Source organism: Megalopta genalis, chromosome 1 (assembly GCF_051020955.1).
Source record: "Megalopta genalis isolate 19385.01 chromosome 1, iyMegGena1_principal, whole genome shotgun sequence".
Lineage (NCBI taxonomy): Eukaryota > Metazoa > Arthropoda > Insecta > Hymenoptera > Halictidae > Megalopta > Megalopta genalis.
The window spans coordinates 16471194-16487842 of NC_135013.1; the positions used below are offsets into that span (position 1 = coordinate 16471194).

General features: G+C 48.9%; 1 protein-coding gene across 11 annotated transcripts in view; it reads left to right on the top strand.

Annotated features, from left to right (window-relative positions):
* The window catches only part of shaker (potassium voltage-gated channel protein Shaker), a 489510-nt gene that overhangs the window by 173804 nt on the left and 299057 nt on the right, over positions 1 to 16649 (top strand). Inside the window, exon 1 of one of the 11 annotated variants that reach the window (XM_033473890.2) lies at positions 10143 to 10608. The exons of 9 other annotated variants lie outside the window; for them this stretch is intronic. The gene's annotated coding sequence lies outside the window, so the exon portion shown is untranslated. Of the gene's footprint in view, positions 1 to 10142; positions 10609 to 10645; positions 10664 to 16649 lie in introns of those variants that run through there. One more of the 11 variants, XM_076522454.1, reaches the window with a different exon arrangement.

Here is a 16649-nt window from a genome sequence, read left to right on the forward strand (position 1 = left end):
GAGATTGAAAACTTCAAAGGGAGGCTGCTCCGCTTTTGCTGCACTATAATCCGGGCTCCGTGCGTTTCTGCAGTCGGAAAATCTTTTAATACCTGCGCAGCACAATGTTTACTGGAACATCGCAGTACGGTAAATTCTCCCTAATTGACGCTCGGATTGTGTAGAAAAATGGACAATTTCGGGAGAGGGAATACGATTGTTCGAGCCTCGCGATTTATTTTTATAGATGCCGATTGTCAGCAAAATTTAGCGCAAATACTCCACTTTCTATTCTGTAGTCATTTAAACAATACCAATCGAAGTAAAAACTAGTTTACTTTCGATGTGAGAGGTAATTTGCTTAGCATCGAGCAAACAGTTCCTCAAAATTATTTTCGGATGATTAAACTTGAAAAGTCACGAACTGCATAGCGTTCTTTGAAATATTGGCATAATATTGGCATAGCACAAATACTCCACTTTCTATTCTGTAGTCATTTAAACAATATCAATCGAAGTAAAAACTAGTTTCCTTTCGATGTGCGAGATAATTTGCTTAGCATCGAGCAAACAGTTTCCCAAAATTATTTTCGGATGATTAAACTTGAAAAGTCACGAACTGCATAGCGTTCTTTGAAATATTGGCATAATATTGGCATAGCACAAATACTTCACTTTCTATTCTGTAGTCATTTAAACAATAACAATCGAAGTAAAAACTAGTTTCCTTTCGATGTGAGAGGTAATTTGCTTAGCATCGAGCAAACAGTTCCTCAAAATTATTTTCGGATGATTAAACTTGAAAAGTCACGAACTGCATAGCGTTCTTTGAAATATTGGCATTCTTTCTATGCTGTGAGCCAAAAGGGATTCATAATACAGTAAATTCTCCCTAATTAATGCTCAGATTCTATAGAAAAATGGACAATTTGGGTAGAGGAGATTCGATTATTCGAACCGCGCTTATCAACAATTATAAAAACGAGGCTCGAATAATCGTACCTCCTCTTCCCAAATTGTCCATTTTTGTGCACAATCTGTGGGAGAACTTTATTTAGAATTAAATAAGAAATATATTTAAAATTTCAATTATTTATTATTTATTTATTTCGCGATGCTTCTCGCTAGGATTCACAGAGAAAGAAAGTAGTTCCGAAAAATGCATCGAACACGCAAATCGATACAGCCATCGAACTTATCGAAATAACGAATCAGATTCCTTATTTCCCAGTATCGAGATTTGCGAAAGTTGCTTTCGCAGGCAATTAATTGTACTCCCTATAAAAATAGTGCAACGATCGTACCGCGCGGTCCTAAGAATTTCGTTGACGATTTCACGTGGGAGAATTTGCAAATTTCACGGACGTTGAACGCATTTGAAAAGACAAGGAGCCAGGACCGTACGTGAAAAATCAGAGGCTTAACAGGTTCAGACAGTCGCTACGTGACCGGGATTACAAGACGGCAAGATTTCGATGTCGACGCGGCGGCGGTAAAGGGCTCCTCGGCGTTAATCGCTGCGTGGACCGAGAGCATGCTCGGCGCGCGCCAAGATCACTCGATTAGGCGAGCAGCAGCGATATCACGGCCGGTTACGTCCGGAATTACGACACGCGTTTAGCATAGACGGGACGCGGCTGGCCGGCTCGAAAATTACCGCTCGTTCACCGGTCTGTATGATCGAAACGATTCGGTGGCTATCGATTGGCCGGGTATCCATCATTCCCGTGGACTAGGTCGATGTGGGTGGGCTGTTGCCGTACGGTCACGCCAAGCCTCGCCGAGCCTCGCCGAGCCACGCCACTTCGAGCCGGGTCTGATTACCCGAGGATCCTGAATTAGGTCTGGGTCAGTGCAGATAAAAGATTTTCACGTGTCCTAGATCCCGGCACGGCTGCCGTGTTCCGCGCTGTTATCACCCTCGATATCGGGGATCTCGATACGCGCGGCGCCGCGGCCGATTATCAAAGAACTTCGGCAAATATCGGAGGCTCCGCGAGTCGCCTGGGAAAAAGAGAGCAAGAGTGTGTGCTGATCTCTCAAATCCGGCCGGTGGACATCCGCCGCTGATTAATGGCGCGGTCGTCCGGGCCTGGGCTACCGCCTCGACGGCCATTACCTCGAAACTTGCCGACCGAGGAAGAAAAAAGAGCTAATTAAGTCCGGAACGGTGCTCATCGGCCCTCTTAAACGACACGAATCACTGACACGTTTCTTCGTCGAATTTTATAAATAGCCACGAGTAATGCCGTTTCGTGATACTTGGCACGGAACTATATTTTACTGAATATTTAATGCAGTTTAGGTTCACGATAAACACACAAGATAAATTTAATTATGATATTGGTCAAGTTGTAATGAATCGCGATTATATTTGCTGATTCTAAAAGAAAACGACGCTACTTATGGGTACCCCTAAAATTATCTGAAATTCTTCGAGAAAAAAATTAATTTCGAATTACAGCAAATTTCCTCTAATTTTCCTTCAGTTTGTGAACGAAAATGGACAATTTGGGAAAAGGAGATACGATTATTCGAGCCTTGTACCTTGATTTTATAATTGTTGACAATAGTTAAGTGTGAAAATAAGCCGCGAGGGTCGAACAATCGTATCTCGTCTCTTCCTAAATTGTCCATTTTTGTCTACAAGCTGAAAGAAAATTAGGTAGAATTTACTGTACCTTGTACTTTGTATTTGTAATTTACTGTACTTTGTATCTGGTGCAGACGATTTTTATTTTGCATGAAGAACTGCATTCTGCTTGCAAATCTTGCAAAATCTTGGAAAATCTCGCGATGTCTTTGTGACGGATATACTCGTCGAAGGAAGCCAACCGGTTAAGAAGGAAATATACTTTGATATTCTTTATTAAATTAAGTATTTATAAATGTGAAGAAAATGAAACTACACTGTATAATTACACGGTAACATACTTTCTAAGAGTTTGCATCAGCTAACAATCAACAAAGATATGGATGAATAGATAAATTATTCGATGAGACATAACAAGCTCTGCCAATGTTCTAGAAAATTGTCATAGTCCTAACACGTTTAACTAGAATTTGTAGGACCTCGCCGAGTTGGAATAGTCGAAGCACGTTGGTTCAACTCTGTCTCTTAAACAGTTTTGCCTCTAGAAGACCAAGAATCTCTGACACAGTTCGTCGTCCAAGCTTCAAAATGAGTTTACATTTTGTCAAGTTTAAATATAGATGGAGCACATCATTTAGAATTCGAGGGATTTAAACGCGATGTTTAATCGATCCGAATTTTTTTCAAAAGATTCGAGCAAGAGATGGAAGGAGTAAGACTTCGTCGCTGATGGATAGAGGAAGTCATCCGGCTCTAAGTCCTCGTTCAGCGACTGCTCGAAGCAAAGACTTCCTGGAACTTGGCAGGTCACGAGGGGATTCTATTAGAAGTATTAGGGAAGTTCGGGGAAGTTCTGCGAATCTTTTCGGAGGCGACCCTAACGAGCAGTATTATGTGATATTGTCCGAAATTGATTCTGTGTTTCTAGTACGGGAAACTAGATTTTCTTTCGTTCGTCCGGTTCGGAAACTGTGCGACTAAAACGCACAGCGTTCCCTGAAGATTGGTGAAATTTTTGCACGGTTCGAAAGAATTTTTGGATCGACGGGTACGTATTAGGTCGTTCTATATCGACGTCCTAATTTTCAATAATTGGAGCATCGCCGCATCGGCTTGCTATTTGCGTATAAAGTTTTAAATGGAATAATCTCATTCTCTGCTGTTTTATCGATCTTTACTTTAAATGGATTATCGGTAGCTCTTACAGGCATCGTTCGATTCTCTTCGAAGAATTTCATGGAACACTTTACGACCGATATAACTCCTGCAATCGCGTATTCGTCAACGTTAATTACTCTAAAAATGGATTTGCGAAGTCTCTCAGATTTAGCCTTGAGATTCTTCTTGTTCCAAGCGCTCGCACCAGTTTCCTCATAAATTAATGAGAAATGAATATTCGTCCGATTCGTTTTCTCGCGCGTTACTCGAGTTGCGAATCGCCTTTGGCAAAGAAAAGACAAGACGAAGGTCGGACAGGAAACGCTGCCTGGTTAAACTTTCACATGATTTTAGTACTGGCAACGAGTAAGATCCTTATTTAGGGAAGAAAGTACTGCCACGGCCGGGTGAAATGCAATTTGGCCATTACATCCGCGGATGCGCATCGTAAGTGCAGGTGGGCTTTCCTCTTGAAAGCTGTCCCATGACTTCCTTATGAGGATCGATCGGCACGGCGACCGGTCTCCGCCATTGTAGCCATAACATCGCGAGAAATTAAATTGTTTTCGTAGCCATTCATGAGGAAGCTCTACCCTCGAGCAAGCGCACAACTTCACCGCGTCGCGGATGCATTTGTATTCTAAATATGCAATCGGACAAAAGACAATACCGTGCATAATGCAGAGAAATTCATTGAGAACGGTACACAGGGACATTCCCGTTATTGCAGAAAACAAACGAATATACAGGCTGTCCCAAAATTATGGTATTTCCGAGAAGTGAGGGATTCCTGAGGAGATTTGAAGCAACTTTTTCCTTTACAAAAATTTTCTCCCGGGCGTCGTTAACGAATTATTCATAAAAAAACACTGACCAATGAGGGGCGAGTTCGCTCGGCGCTAGACGACCGGGCCAATGTGCGGAACTCGAGCTCCGTGCGCTCGTTGGCTCGACCGCCGCGCGCCAGCCAAGCTCGCCTCTCATTGGTCACTGTTTTTCGTTAATAACTCGTAAACGAAGCCGCGGATTGCAATTTCGTTGAGGAAAAAGATACTTCGAATGATCTCAGGAACCCCTCATTTCCCGGAAGTACCATAATTTTGGGTCACCCTGTATAGTACATTCTTCCCAATTTCCCTTCAGCTTGCAAACGAAGATGGACAATTTGGGAAGAGGAGATTCGATTATTCGAGTTATAGTTGCCGATCGTCAGCGATTAGAAAAACGAGACGCAAGGTTCGAAAAATCGTCCTTCTCTGCCCAAATTGTCCATTTTTGTGCACAATCCGAGCGTCAACTAGGGAGAATTTATCGTATATCGAACCCCATCGGAATCTAATTCAATCGTCCGTCATCGCTATGGATTCGATTACATTTCATTACATTTTCCGCTACGTGGTCCATCTTCCTGCATTTACCATTCACGGATTAACCTAAAAAAAATCTGCAAGCCCGAATCAAAATCTTCTCAATATTTGACAATGTAAACGTCTTCCGGCACTTTAAGAAATGAATGCTACAAACGTATATAGACATCCGCAATCCGGGCAACGATATTGAAATGCATCGAGCGGCCTTCGAGGCCGGTGTAATGAGAAAAATGGTGCGCAGCCAGTCAGCTAGGAAGCGGAGATATTGGGCGAAGATCGAGTCGATTGGGATTCGCGTAGCGAACCCCGGGGATACGGGCTCGAAAGAGGAGGCATTTGATGACCGGCCACCGATCGACGTCGTCCGACATATTGACACAGTGAACCCGGTTGTTTATTGTCCTGGAAGAATTCGGTGAGAGCGCAGCCGGCGAAATCGCTTTCGAAGCTGTCGGGACGCCAGCGGCGAGCTTGCCAGAGAGCCTTGCCAGCGGGTTCGCCAGCGGGAATCGAGCGGAATGCTCCCGGCCGCTGCCGCCGAGCGTACGGCTCGTTCCTGAATCGAGGCGAAAGTTGGGGAATCATCGATTAGGATCCGAACGGGAAGGGTCGTCCGAGGGCAGACACGTCGGATCACGGCAGCTTTGGTTATTAATCCGATCTCGGCGGGGTCGGTTAACCCGCGCCGCGGCTTAACGATAACGCGTCTCGTCGCGACAACGCGATTACTATGCATACGCGGCGCTCGTTCGATATCGCTTCCTCAATTGAACGATAAACGAAGCCACTCGGCTTGTCGCGACGCCATGCGATGCGATCGCTCGATAGCTGCGGGTATCGCGGCAATTTCTCTCGAATAAAACCCCAGCCCCGTCCGACACGGCGGACTCTGAGAAATTGTTCCGGCCGATATCTCGATGCCGGCCCTCGGCTCCCTGCTCCCCCTTTTTCTATTTAGTCCCGCCGGGAAACGATGCGACTTTTTCCGATATACAGGATATTTCCATTAGTTTCGTCCGGACATCTTTTTCCCGCGACCAAAAACTTTCTGCCGCGTCGATCAAACAACAACGCCGTGTCTGCTCCGCTCGGCTCCCAACGGTACCAGGATCTTCTTCTGCTTCGGAGCAATAAGCGTTTTGCGCGGAGGACGCAATCTATAGAAGCGACGCTAATTTCTCATTCCGATGGACCTTATTGCAGAGGGCACTTCGGTTTCATTGTCTTGCGCCGGTAATTTAACCGTACTCCATCGCTTCGATTTAGCTTCTCCGAAATGTACCACGGAACTTCGTCGATGTGTTCGGTAAAGGACCACGAGGGAATCGATCCACCGGTGTGTTGATAACGACTGCAACAACCTCGGGCGATTCTGTTCAGCGGGACGGTCCGCAAAAAAAAAGAAGAGAAAGAGGAAGTGGCCAAATCGAATCGAAGTAACCGCAATCTATCCTGGCATCGCGCGATCCAACAGTCGCGACTCGACGGGCGGATGCAACTGGTCCTAGATTCGCGACGAACCGGTTTCCGATCGACTCACGGCCCGCGCTGGCAAACTTCTTCAGCGCCGCGACTTCTTTTACACTCGATTTCAGTCCGGCATTCGCCGATCGATGACCAGCCAGCCGGGCAGGAGAGACAGGATTTACGAGTGCACTTCCTCCGCGGGGCCCTCGAGGGAGAAGATCGTTCTAACTCGCTTATCCGTACCGTCCCGACCGGATTCGGAGGACAGGATCCATTTTGGATCAGCCCCGTGCCGGTACCGCTTCCTCTATCCCCCTTCCATTGACCCCGATCGACCTTTCGAAATACCCAGCCCCGCGCGACGATTCCTCTCGCGACGGTACCGCGCGCGTCGACGCTTCGGGGCTGGCTCGCCGGGAAACGGGTGCACAGATCGTACACGGCGAATAGATCGGGACACCAGGACACGCGGAAATCCCGACAGAAGCCGCCGAGGTGTTCGAGGATAATACTCGAGCGGAGTCTCCGTTGTGGCTAGATATCGACTTCGGAAGCCCACGCACGCGGGTAGGGGTTGCGGCGGGTGGGAGCGAGAGGGTGAGGAGAGGAACGAGCGAGACGGAGAACCGTTCATACATCCGCGCGGGCAACGATTGCGCGCGCGCGTGCGAACGAGCGCGTTCTCGCGCACGAACCCGTTTCGACGCATACGAATCCGCGAAGCCCCTCCTCTCTCTCTCTCTCTCTTTCTCTTGGCCCCCCTCTTTCTCTTTCTCTCTCTCGGTCTATCCGAGAGCACATAGCACCGCGAGCGTAACAGAGATCGAGCGCGAACGCTCTAGCTAGCTAGCTAGCTAGCTATCTAACGAGGAAGCGAGCGAGCGAGCGAACGAGCGAGGCGGCTCGCACGCGTTGCCCGCCCAACGAAAACCCCACCCTCGCCTGAACCCACCCTCTCTTCTCGGAGGCTGACCGAACCGGCGAACGCGACGAGGAGAATCGAAATCTAGTAACGGGGATTAGAAGGAGACGGGCGACGGAGGAAGCAAGACGCAGCGACGGATCCGAAGAATGAGAGAGCGCGATCAACGGGGTGGGCGGACGGCGAACAGAGACGGATGGAGAGACAGAGTTAGGGGAAGAGGGTGATTTTGCAGCGACGGTGGCGCCGCGGCGCAAGCCCGGCACCTCCACTGTCCTTTACCGCCCTGTCCCGCCAGGTCCAAGCATCAAGCAGCCGCGAACTCTTCCGTCCGCACGTCCGTCCGCAAAACGCACAAACGCCTCGGCGCTCCAGCGCGACGGAGGCCCTAACGAGGCCGAGTCTACGCGATCTCGTCTCGCGACTCTCGTTGCCGCGTAAACGAGACCTTCCGCCGTGTTCTCCACCCCCCTGTCGCCCTCCTCTGCCCCTACCGTCCCTCTTCGCTGATTCCGTCTGTCAGTCTCGGTCCTCGTTGTTCCTTTCGTACCCCCTTCGCCTTTTACCCTCCCTCGGCTACACCCTTCCGCGAAGTCAGCCACTCTCTCTCTCTCTCTCTTTCTCTCTCTCTCTCTCTCTCTTCGCCAACCCCTAGCTCACCCCTTCCCTGGACGCCTCGTTTCGTCCTCTTCTGGCGAACCAAGCGAGTCTCGCGAGCACGCACGTCCGGCTTGACGATTCAGAGACCGACGAAACGCGGGTAAACGTGGTCGTCGCGCGGCTCGAGAGGCGGATTCGCAGCCGGTACACGGTCGTGATCGTGGTAGCCGTCGCGGTCGTGGCCGTTGATCGTGGTAGTCGGTACCGATCGAAACAACCCGCGTGGTTTCGTCCCCGTGTGCGCGGCAGTGTGGTGCCTCGAACGGAGAACCCTGGTTCGTCCTTGCTGGTCGTGGTGACCCGCGTCTACCGCCTCGCGTTTTTGTTTTCGGCGTGGCGCGGCTTCCTCCTCCTCCTCCTCCCCGGTTTGCTCTCGCCCATCACCCTCCCTCCCGCTTCCTTCCGCTCCTCTCGATCTCCTCCCCGACCCTTCTCCGCGAGCGTCGATATCCGATATCGTCGCGTGGTACCTCGCCTCGACGCGTCGCCGTCGACGAGTACTGCGAAAGTGGACCCGTCTACCCTCTTGCTCGCTCGCTCGCTCGCTCGCGCGCGCGGCCCACGGCGACGAGGACACGCGAGTGCGCGTGTTCATTCAACGGAATCATAAAGAGGGAAAGAGAGAGAGGGAGGGAGGACAGTCGGAGCGAAAGGACGAGGGATACTCTCCGCGTCCCGACAAAAAGGACGAGGCACAGAGCCTGGCTACCCGCCGCTAATCGAATCGACCAACCGCGTGGCAGTGCCGTTCCAGTGGAAAATCCGTTGCCAAACGCTTTCATACCCCACTTCTCTCTCTCTCTCTCTCTCTCTCTCTCTCTCTCTCTTTCTATCACTCTCTCTTTCTCTCACTCTTTCTCTCTGACTGCCCACGGACGGACAGACCGCCTCTCGTTTTATCAGTTTCCTGAACCGGAGAATCACGCCGGGCTAGAGTCAGAGAGCTAGAGGCGTCGACGGGGAATCGAGGACGAGGACGAGGGTTGTGTGTCCTGGTCTCTCGGCGGTTAAATGAAATGATTGCGTGACGCTGCGCTTTATCGGTGTTTTCCAGCTCCCTTCAGCTATAGTTCTTCACTCTCCCTCGTTCTCTCTCTCTCTCTCTCTCTCTCTCTCTCTCTCTTACTATCCCTATTTCTCTTACTCTCTTTCTCTTACTTTCTCTCTTACTCTCTCTCTCTCTTTCTCTCTCCGTGTCTCTCTCTTTCACTCTGTCATGCTCGCGAGGTCCCCACCCCTCGGATCCTTCGGTCGTCCTTGAGGGAACCCGCGCTCGAAATTGGTGGCGCGTCCTTGCTCGCAAGGTGGACTCGTCTGCCGCCGTGCCGCGCGATGAAACGAGCGTGACCGGTTCGATATCCGCCTGAGAACGCGAGCTCCCGCTCTCTCTCGACCCCGAAGAAACCTCCTGCGCGCCGAATCCCGTGGCTTTCTGGACGGTGTTCGCTCTCGAGAGAAGAGCGAGTCGAAGGTCGGCGTCGGGAGCGCACGCGACCCTCGCACACGCGGAGAGCCTCGGAGAGGGCTCGCCTCCAAGGAGAGAAAGAGGTGGGACGCACACACCGGAGGAGGACCTGGTGATCAGCTGACGGGGACACCAGTGTGATCGCGCGGCTCGATACGCGGACACGCGCTCCCAGTGGTCGGGGAACATCAGAGAGCACAGCGGACTACTTGGGCACACGGTTCCTTCGCTTCGAACGTTGAAGGGGGACGTTGAAGGGGACGTTGAAAGCTCGCGCGACTGCGTGATCCGCGCCGGGACACCTACGGTTCGCCAGTGAACGACGGACCCGCTGCCGGACAGTCACGGTCATTCCATCCCTGCGACCGGTCCCTCTGTCCCGATCGGACCGACGGGATCGTCGGTCCACCTCTCCTACCCTGTGCTCCCCCTCCTGCCCCGCTGGGAGGAGGAAGCTGTCTCTCGTCGACGAGCGTACCCGTGTGGACTCGTCTGCTCGACACGACGCTACGCGACGCGACGTGACGCGACCGCAACGCGACGCGACGCGACGCGACGCTAAACGAAGCCGGAACGAAGCGAGACGCGACGAGATGACTCGTCGTTCATCGTCGTTTCGATTCCGCAGCCCGTGTTGCCGGACATCGGCCCCCTCGCCGGAACCGCCGCTGTGAATTCCGTCGTGACGACGACATCGCGACACGATGACGACGATCGCGCTGACGACGACGACGACGACGACAACGACGACGACGACGACGAGTCCGATGATACAGATGATGATGTTGTTGACGATGATGATGATTCAGATGATTCAGATCAGGACGATGATGAGAGTGCGCTAAAGTGATTTTTAAACTAGTGAGACTATTAAGTGGGTGAAAAGGAATATTCGTAAGTGGCACACACACGTAACTAACACACACCACCGGCTGTCCTAGGACGTGCGTGGGACACACGGGGGTTCGTGGTAGTAAACGCAACATGCGGGAAGGTACAATAGTGCGGGCCGTCACGGCGATCTGCTGGGCCATCGCCAGTTAGCCACTGTACTTTTCTCTTCTCTATCTATCTACTTTTTGCGCCACCTAAGCGCCTACACACGCACACGCACACATGGACACCAGTGACACACGTCTAGCTACACGAAATCTCGACAGATAGTTTTGTCGTATGCAGGGTGGAGCATGCCGACCGTGTAGATATACGTACCAGAGTTTTTTTGGTGTTCGTAGACCTTGGTAGAGCTCCGAGCCGAACTCACGCCTTTTCGATTCGATCGCGTCCTGGATGATTCCATCGGGAAACATTCCTTTCGCACGCCTCTCCCACGGGCTTTCGGCTCGTACACCGCGAAGCGGGTTCGCGATGCGAAAAGGTGTGAACATTTCGATTCGGGCCAGTAGATTTACAGCTGTCGACTGCTGTTCGAGAGGCCCGTCGTCATTTTCGGGGAACGACGGTCCTCTCGAGGAACAGTCCGTAGTCTTCTGTTTCGAAGTTGTGGCCGAGATTCAGGGTAATTCGTGCAGTTTCCTTTTTTAGACTAGTGTAACCAGTTTATTGTACTCGTTAGTTTGTTCGGTAGGTTGCAGTATTTCCAGGAGTTTTATTTCGTTCTGCGATGGTAGCGATTGTAGTTCGTTGCATTTGAAAGGTAACAGGGAACGTCTGGGACGACCGAGGAAAGTCGTCGGCATTGTACGGGGCAGATCATTCGGTGTTATGTAAGCCTCGTCGGTGTACCTTGCTCCACGAACAATGTGCTGAATCGCGATCATTAGAGATTCTAACGAGCTTCCAATGTTATTTCGTAGCTCGGTATGAAAAGCAGCGCGAATTTATTGATCAATTCCCGATTTATATGTATATATGTGTATGTTACCGTTAATAGAGCAAGCATAAAGTTTAAGCAAGATTTGGCAACGAATATTGCTTCAGAATTATTTTAAGTTATTTTAAAGTATGGAAAATAGAAGCAAGAAAAATCTTTGCTCAGGGAATATCAGAATTCTGTCTTATTTCAGGCTGTAGAAAAAATATCAGGGGAAAGCATGATTAAGTTACGAGGGCACATTTACTGTAAAATTTCAAGATATTTTCCCTAGGTTTTAGATTCTTTTTTCACGTGGAATCGTACGTTCCTCTCGTCATTATGTAATGGTCACATATAAGACCGTGAGCCACGAAAGGTACAACTTTGGCATCGCGAATTAAATCGTCTTTCCTCCAACATTCGATCGTATTACCAAAAATATGAAAGTTATTGAATTAGTGTACAGAAATAAAAAAGAAAAGAATTCGATGCACGTCTCGCCGCTGTCTCCAGACTAAAGTGATCCTTGGAAAGAAGAATCTTCTGTTTGCCCGAAAAGTTGCAAACCAACGGAATAAATCAAAAGTCGGTGTGCCAAAGTTCAACGAAAGTGAAACTGGAGCAAAGGAAACTCAGGTGGTCCCATACGTAACACGAACTTCCTTTCGCATTTCTGAAAGTTGTGGTACGAAGCGTAACCGTATTAACCATTTTACATTAATCCCTGCTCGTTCACTCTTTGTATTTCACCTTCCGAACAATATGAAAGCAAATTATCGTTATTTATGGAAAGATCCGACAGCAACAGCCCTTAGCTCATTCGGGGCTGACCACCGCGCGTCAGCTGTGAAATATTGTTCCTAGACGAAAAGTGTGAAACAATCGCGTGCGAAATAATCATGGCGAAAAATAAGATGTCGGCTTCTAGGAACCGACTTTCGAGATATCGGTGTCCTCGAGTGGATTAAGGCTACTGTTGGCAATAGGAAAAATGCTATCAGCGTCTAGGGAAAATTTCGCGAATCTCCTGCTGTCCGTAAACTGGTTTTCAAACGTATGTATCATTTATTTAGAAATAGTCGTTCGTTCCCATAGACTTGCTCCACCCTGTACACACTGTTCACTCTACCGGATCGTTCCGCGCTGAGATCGGCGTCTGTTTGCTTACAAGTAATCTCTGCGCGAGCCTCCGTCCGCTGGTTCTCGTCTTTGTCCCGACCGGAGAGAAAACGCGAAACGTGAGAACGACGATCCCTTGTCCGATCCGCGGGGCCACCGACGCGTCGCGGCGCACGGCCTCCATTATTCGGACCATCGTTCGAACGTTCCATTGTTCCCCGGCGACGAGTGTTTCTTCCGTTTCGTCGGGCTCCCCGTCAAAACCTTCTCACTTTCCGCGCACACTTGGCCCGTCGTAAACCGACTACCGTATCCGCCCTCCGTTATCCGGCGTAACGCGGACAATTTATTCGACTAGTTGCGCGTTATGAATAATAATTCGAACGGTGCAATTACGCGGAAGATCAATTAGCCGCCCATGGAAGAAACCCTGTACAAGAACGCTCCGTTATCCGAGGAAACGTTCGACTTCCTCCGCGACGCGCGCGTATCGTTTCTGTTCGCGAGCCGTACTGCCAAAGCCATTTGTCTACCTGAGCATCCCTGCGAACACAATTAACGCGTTGCCTGTTTTCTGGAGCTCCGCGGCCTTGTTAAGGGCCGAGCCTTTGTGCCGTTGCACCGTCAAAACTGCGACGAGTGCGGAGGAAGCAGGCTCTTACGCAGAAGCTTAGAGTCGGTTCTTTGTAATTCAAGACAAAGCTGTTTCATTCTTGAACCATGGCAAACGGTCAGAATTATTTCACAATCTACAATGTCATGACGCATTTTTCTCATTGCGGGAAACATGGAGCGTTGTTGTTCACTGACGTGTGTATTGTTTCCGGAGCAAATTTATTGTTGAGATAATTCGGATCTAAGTAAATTCGTGGAAAGTAACTTCATAATTTATTTCACTTGTCTTTTCTATATTTTGGCATACATAGCTTACATTTTTAACCAGTCAGCTGTGGCGTATACTTTTAAGAGCGCGCACCTGTATGTGTCGCGAGAATCAAGGCGATGACGAATATACTCGTTGAACGCAGAGAAAGTGTTGCTGTTGAAATATTGGACCGCATTAGACGGTTTTATTTGATAAAATTAACAATTTTATCGCTAGTATTTGCTTGTTTTCTCCACGTTAACGTACACCGCATGAGTAATAAACGAGAAACGCAGGAAAAATCAAACACTTATAAGAGTTAAAAAATTCAAATTGCTGCTGCAGAGTGGTATTCAGCAAAGCAACGAACGATACATAGTGGCACTTTGCACGTTGAACAACAATATCATGGATTATTCATATAATTATCCACATTTTTTATTTGTTTGTTTTATTCTCTGGCCTGGCCTCGAAATATTCTAAACATCTTGAAATTTGAGGATATGGTTTTGTTTCCACTAAAATTACAATTTATGGTCGCTACTTCTTGCGCTCGCTGATTATACTCGTCATGACACGAAATACTTCCACTTCTCCATGACGAGTATACTCGTCAAACACAGCTAACTGGTTAAAACATGAGTCAGAAGTTTCGAAAATGCGACTTACACAATAGTAGGGTATAAAAAATCGTAAACATAACCGAAACATGTACGACGAAAGCTCGCATTGCTGCAATGAGACGCGTCACTCGGTTTCCGGGGACGAGGTTCCAAAAGTGTGGCCCGAAAATGGTTCAGGGAATTAGAATTCCAAGATACTCCTTGACGCAATCCATGCCTGTTTTCTCGGCGAATGTAACAGCTACAATTTGGACAGTATCGATGTATAAAATATCGCTGCCACGACTGAATCGTACGTAAACAAGCGCACAAATTTTCGTTAAAACAGATCGATCGATCTCCAAGCAAAAAAACCGCCAAAATGTACCTTGAAAACGGGCCAAGAAATAAGAATTTCATCTCCTCGAGATGCGATTGATATCTGCTTCCTCGGCGAATAACAACTGTTAGCCTTGACGGTGGCAACGTACAATAAATCACAGACGTAGTTCGAATCGGTACAAACAAGCTCGCGTAGGTTCATTAAAATATATCGCAAGCTTCCGGAAAGGAAAAGAACGTCGAAAGTGTGCTCTAGCCGTTATGGGTCCGAGGACAACGTTTTAATTAAATTCGCGGCCGCGTTTCGCCTAATTTTCTGTGAATTCGGTGTAAAACTCGCGTTGGGTCCGCTGGTCGTCCTCGGTGATCGCGAACGCGAGCTAGTCGAAACGCGTCACGTCGTCTCGAAAAAATAAACTCCCGCTTGGTCCAGAGTCCGTGAACCGGGACGATGGCGGAGGCTCCATCGTTTAACGTTATAAATAGCTTTTTATCGCGAAACTGGTGGCCGGGGCCAACGAGAGCCCTCGGTTCCCAGAAAAATGGCGAAACTTTTTCCGTGGCGTATATGCTCCCGTCGGCGGTCCGATCCGGTCCGGCCCGGCCCGGCCCGAGCTGGCGAACTTTTCTGGCAGAATTCCTGAGTTATTTCCCCTCGTTGGTCGCGATCCACGGCCGCGCGCCGTCGATTTCAAGGTTGATCTGTCGCGGAACGATGCCGACACACATGTCCAGCCATCCATCACACGTAATTAACCACTCTACGTAGAGAATACTCTCTTTTTTTACTTTCACTCGTTTTTCCGTTTCGAAACTCTCTATGACAGTCTCTTTCTCTCGCCACTGTACCTTAGTACCGTATCTTTAGCCAGTATTTTTCGAACTTTTTTCTACCTCTTTCTATCTCTTTCTACCTCTCTGTCTATCTATCTATCTGTCTATCTATCTGTCTCTTTCACTACTTGTCTATCTTCTCACTCCTTCTCGTTCCGCCCCGCTTAAAATATAGACGACGAGACTGCTCCAAGTTCGCCTCGGGAACCGGAAGTCCCTTTTCCCGCACGGCTCGGAATGCTCGATCCAAGTGCACAAAGGTCCACGGTGCCGAGATAAGCCCTCGGATACATGATTATGAACCACGGTACCGCTGGAAATGTACTTTGAGATTCGTTTAGACTTGCGAGATTTTCCGGGAAAGATGATAAATTATTAACGCGAGCGGAAAATAATCGGTCGGTGCCGATTCAGTCGATTCAGATTCAAAGATATTTCGAGAACATACTTTAGAGAATCCTAGGATGTCGTTCACACTAGATTTACGGAGCACTAAAAGCAGCCGTGTTTATATATCAGTTTACGAAAGTAACGATAAAACATTTATTTCGATTTTAACGAGTGCTATCGCGATATCGAATAAATCATTTATAAACGTATCTTCGCGATCTGGATAATCGTGAATTAAAAGATTAGTGAGCCGTCGTTATGACGGGAATGTCCGTAAACGTGGCGTTAATATCCTGACGGAAGAGCAAAATATCAGGAAATAAATTATATCTTGTCGCAAGCACCCTTCAAAGGCGTCCGAAAGATTTTTCCTTCCGACGAGCGCGAAAGCGAACTAGAAGAGTAGCGAAGTATAAACGATTTCAACGTTTAACAGTTTCTACAAATTGCGCGTGAACGAAAGAGGGTTTCTTCAGAATTGAATATCCGCTTTGATGCAATTTAATTCACGGAATATGACCGCCTCAATTTCACCTGAACGGTTTACAACGGTTGTTGGTAGAGTCCGAGGATCCACCTTCGATAGAACTCGCCTAGTCTCATTGATTTGGAATGAAATGGAACCTGAAGGGTGGGTTGGTTCCTCGCCACAATGCTCGGCGGTCGTACCTTTTATTTTCGTCCAGGTGGATCGATGATTCCGAGCGGCGTGCGTTTCGTCCCGACGCGAACACGGCGAATGATAAACGCGAGCGGCGAATATAAAAGGATGGAACGGTGCTGCAGCCGAGTTCAATGCATCCTCGATAAGATCCTTTCAGCGCCTAAGAACAGATGTCTCGCGACGCGCGATTCTGCTATCCTCGCCCGTGAAATGCTCGAAACCAATCGACACGCGACGAAACGAAACGAAACGAGACGAGACCAGACCAGACCAGACCAGACGAGTCGCCCCGACGTTTTTCCGGAGGTGTAAAGTGGCCACATTCTGTGGAACGTTCCGCGCAAACAATTCGATCACCGGTGAAGTCGAACGGTCTTATCGAATGCACGTGTATCGAGGGATA